At 37.9% G+C, this 4919-nt stretch overlaps 1 pseudogene; it reads left to right on the forward strand.

Annotated features, from left to right (window-relative positions):
• Nucleotides 1-356: 356 nt before the first annotated feature.
• On the forward strand, nt 357-1449 carry LOC109674567 (vacuolar protein sorting-associated protein 26A pseudogene; annotated as a pseudogene).
• Nucleotides 1450-4919: the final 3470 nt, after the last annotated feature.

The following is a 4919-nucleotide window of genomic DNA, read 5'->3' on the forward strand; positions in this document are numbered from 1 at the left end:
ATATACATACATATGTGTACATATACATACATGTCATTGTCCAGAGCATTTGAAAAGAGATCAAATGCATGTTGCCGCTTAATTCCTTAATACACCAGTATGTGTTTCCTAAGAACAAGGCAATTCTCTTCTATCTGCACAAAACAGGCACGTAGCATTGACGCCTATCTATGTTCTGTGGTTTTAAGTTTTACCAGTTCTCCCGCTGTCCTGTAGACAGCGGTTTTTCAGTTAGATCCAGAACCACAGGGTGTGTTCAGCTGTGTTGTGTCTCCTTAGTCCCCGCTAATCCGAAACCATCCCTCAGGTTTCCTTCACTCCCCATGACCTTCTTGTTAAGAATGTGTGCTGAGCGGGGCTGGGAGTTCTCCTGAGGGAAGAGGTGCGAAGTGGTGGGGACGCGGTGGTGACGCTGACAATGAGTTTTCTTGGAGGTTTTTTTGGTCCCATTTGTGAGATCAATGTTGTCCTTAATGATGGGGAAACCAGAAAAATAGCAGAAATGAAAACTGAAGATGGTAAAGTAGAAAAACACTATCTCTTCTATGATGGAGAATCTGTTTCAGGAAAGGTAAACCTAGCCTTTAAACAACCTGGAAAGAGGCTAGAGCACCAAGGAATTAGAATTGAATTTGTAGGTCAAATTGAACTTTTCAATGAGAAAAGTAATACTCACGAATTTGTAAACCTAGTGAAAGAACTAGCTTTACCTGGAGAACTGACTCAGAGCAGAAGTTATGATTTTGAATTTATGCAAGTTGAAAAGCCATATGAATCTTACATTGGTGCCAATGTCCGCTTGAGGTATTTTCTTAAGGTGACAATAGTGAGAAGACTTACAGACATGGTGAAAGAGTATGATCTTATTGTTCATCAACTTGCCACCTATCCTGATGTTAATAACTCTATTAAGATGGAAGTGGGCATTGAAGATTATCTACATATAGAGTTTGGATATAACAAATCAAAGTATCATTTAAAGGATGTGATTGTTGGAAAAATTTACTTTTTATTAGTAAGAATAAAAATACAACACATGGAGTTACAACTGATCAAAAAAGAGATCACAGGAATTGGACCCAGTACCACAACAAAAACAGAAACAATTGCCAAATATGAAATAATGGATGGTGCACCAGTTAAAGGTGAATGCATTCCAATAAGACTGTTTTTAGCAGGATTTGACCCAACTCCAACAATGAGAGATGTGAACCAAAAATTTTCAGTAAGGTATTTTTTGAATCTAGTGCTTGTTGATGAGGAAGACAGAAGGTACTTCAAACAACAGGAGATTATTTTGTGGCAAAAAGCTCCTGAAAAACTGAGGAAACAGAGAACAAACTTTCACCAGCGATTCGAATCTCCAGACTCACAGGCATCTGCTGAACAGCCTGAAATGTGAACTGAATAGGAGAAAACAAGAAAAACAAAAAACTGTAATCTTTGAGATAAAGTTCAGCAGGTTAAAGATGATTGCAGCATGCAGGGGGCAGGGGGAAGGCCAAAATTCCATATATAATATTCTTCCTTTATCTTACAGTGCTGCATTTATTTTATAGTATAAATGTTCTTCATGTATATACATTTTAAAAAGTGCTTTCTTTGAAACACTGGAGATTTCTTAAGCTGCCTTTTTTTTTAACTGCACACTGATAAGCACTCAGATATGCAGCAGCGTAAACATTAAAGATTTTCATGTGAGGAGGCTGGTATTTGTAATTTTGCTTTCTTTCTGCATAATGTTGATTGTATATCTTCTTTTTTCATGCTAATGATTACCTCTTATTCGCTACATGCAAAAAATTAAATATTTGTGTTCAGATAAAATTAGAAAACCTGAGTGGCTCTTACATCCTGCAGAGATTTAAAACATGCCTTTGCAATAGTTTTGAGAATTGTATTTTTTTACATATGCATTTCAGAAATGTATATGGAGTGTTTCACTGTAGGTGTTTCTGTGTCTACCATTTCATGGATTCCTCTTTAAAATCTTCTATGGCATATTAAATTTTGTTTCCCAAGGGATCATGTGGCATATCATTGTAGCCCTCTTTTTCACCCCCATCTTAAGTAAGCATTTTGCTACTACTTCCCAGCGGTACCACCATATATGTTACACTGTGGAGGTGACACATGTTGGCATTTTAAAACTTACTAAAACTATAATTTTTCCATAAATATTTTGAAATGTGTATTTTTTTATTTTAGAAATGTTTTTGCCACCTGTATGCAAATACCATTTTCTTGACTTTTCAGATGTATTGTTTTCAGTAGAAAATTTGGGAATGGTAGACTCGGGGACCTGTGAAGCATATGTAGTTATCTAAACCTGGACAATTTCATGTTTGCCATCTAGAACTTTGGCTAGCTCAAAATCACATTTAAACTTCACCCACTCTATTTTATTTGTTTTTTTAAACACTAAATTTGTTCAATGTCTATAAAAAAAGAAGGCTGTAGTCATCCACTCCTTCATCTAGGGTCTGACTGCACATACACTAAACATGGACTGTGGGAACCAGAATGAAGCCTACTATGTGGGAAAGACTTTCAATTATGGTTCATTGATTTTTGTACCAGTATTTTTTAATACACTTTAGTGCAAGTTTTGTCAGTTAACTTTACCTTACGAGTAAGCTAAATAATGCAAATTACATTTCTTTAAACCTGTTTTACTACTGTGGCACTTTGATAAAATAGTAACCAACTTCTTTACTGGCCAAAGGTTCCAGGTACCAGGAACTGGAATATCTGTTTTAAATGTGTATATCTATAAATGATAATGTTTTCCTTCATGTAAGTGCCTGTTCGGAGTTTCAAATTTTAAAAATACCAAATATATTCAAGGTCACTTGCATGTAGTAATCTAGAAAACACTCAAAAGAGATTTTGAAAAGCAATTGTATTTAACTAGCCTCAAATTGTGCAACCATGATGTATAATAAAGAATTTGAAACAGAAAAAAAAAAAAAGAATGTGTGCTATTTTTGCTTCTCAGTTCCTGGCATTTTATTAATGTTCCTTGCTTTGGGTTCTCCCGATGTTTCCTTTCCATTGAATTTAGGTGATGCATTTTTGGCAAGAACATGGCAGAAGTGACGTGTTTGTATATATTCTTGGAAGAATTAGTAGTTCACTTACCACGACATTGCTGAGTGTTATCCATATTGTTACATGTAATCTCTCTCCCTTGGGCATTTCTCGCTCTCTCTTTCTCTCCTCCCTCTCTCTCTCTCAGACGCGCGCACACACACACACACACACATTTTCTTATCTTTTCTTCTTCCATGTCTTTTTTACTCAAATCAACCTGGGTGTATCCAACTCCTAGCTGATTTTGCTCCCTCTAAAATCAGAGTTTACGGCACTGTTGTAGATAGCTCATGCAGTGAAAATGGTAGTCCTTGAGTGAGCACCTTTCCAGCTGAGGTAGAATGAGGCTCTGCCTCAGCTTCAACTCTCACGTTGTAAACAGGTGTCCTTTTGCAGCCTACTTAATGGCACATTCTTCATATCACTGTGCTTTTTTTGGTAATTTCAAAGTTATAAATCATCTCAAGACCAGTGCTGAGGTGTTGCAGGGAAAATACTTGTGTTAGATAAGCTTTGTCTAGACTACGAGTTCAGTGTCAATGACTCTACTATATATTAAATAGGGTGCCATTAAGCAGAAACACACTAAACAATCTATTGATTGGTTCACAAAAATGTTCTAACCAGAGACTTGAAGGAACTTAGCCTTGTATTTCCCCTAGGACAATGGCTCAGTGTCACTAACACTGTGCATGGAGACTTTGTAGAACTCAAGTACCATAAAAAAAAAAAAAGAAAACTGAGTGGATAATGATGATGACAGAATAAGGGAAAGATGACACATGTTAGAGAGTTGACATTCACTCTCTATAAAAGTAGCCACATTAAAGGCAGAATTATAGCTGGGCATCAGTGGCTCATGCCTATAATCCCAGCTACCTGGGAGGTAGAGATCAGGAGGATTGTGGTTCCACGCCAGCCCAGGCAAAAAGGTAGCAGGACCCCATCTGAAATAACAAAAATTGGGTATGGCCTGTCTTCTCAGCTATGCTGAGGATTGTGGTCCAGGCCACTCCAAACATAAACGTGAGACCCAATCTCAAAAATAAAGTGTCCTTGCTGTGGCAGAACAATGCAGAGATTAGCACAGCCCCTGCGCAGGGGTGACTTGCAAACTTATGAAGCATTCCATATATTAAAAAATATGAATAAAAATAACTAAAACAGCAAGACTGGAGACATGCTCAAGTGGCACTGCCTAACAAGTGCAAGGCTCTGAGTTGAAACCCCAGTGTTGCCAAAAAGTAAACTAATAAATAAATAAAAGTACTATTGTATACTGATATAATGAAGGACTGGATTATGTAGCCTAGGTTAAGAACATAGCATCAAATAATCAGAATATCCTATAAAGAGATATGGGGTAATGAATGCACACTTCCTGCTCTGTGGGAAGAAGATGTCTGTGGCAGCCTCTCAGAAAGAAGAGCACGTTCATCATGCAGAGTTGAGTTTCTGCCCCCGTGAGCTTAATGCTCCAGCATTATTAGCATTTCTCTTATGCCATTGAGCACAGTAAAACCTGGGTTTTGTTTGCAAATGTGCTTGTTGGGTTTTCATCACTGTGACCAAATACCCAAGGGAAACAATTTGAAGAAGAAAAGATTTATCTTGCGCACAGTTTCAGAGGTTTCAGTTCATCATGGCAGGGAGGTCACGGTGGAGAAGAGAAGCCATTGTCATGGTGGTCAAGAAGCAGAATCTGCTGGGCACCAGAGGCTGAGATCAGGAGGATCAGGGTTCAAGTCTATCCCAGACAAATAGTTGGAGAGACCCCATCTCTAAAATAACCAGAGCAAAATGGACTGGAAGTTTGGCTCAGGCGG

Source organism: Castor canadensis, chromosome 13 (genome assembly GCF_047511655.1).
Source record: "Castor canadensis chromosome 13, mCasCan1.hap1v2, whole genome shotgun sequence".
Classification (NCBI taxonomy): domain Eukaryota; kingdom Metazoa; phylum Chordata; class Mammalia; order Rodentia; family Castoridae; genus Castor; species Castor canadensis.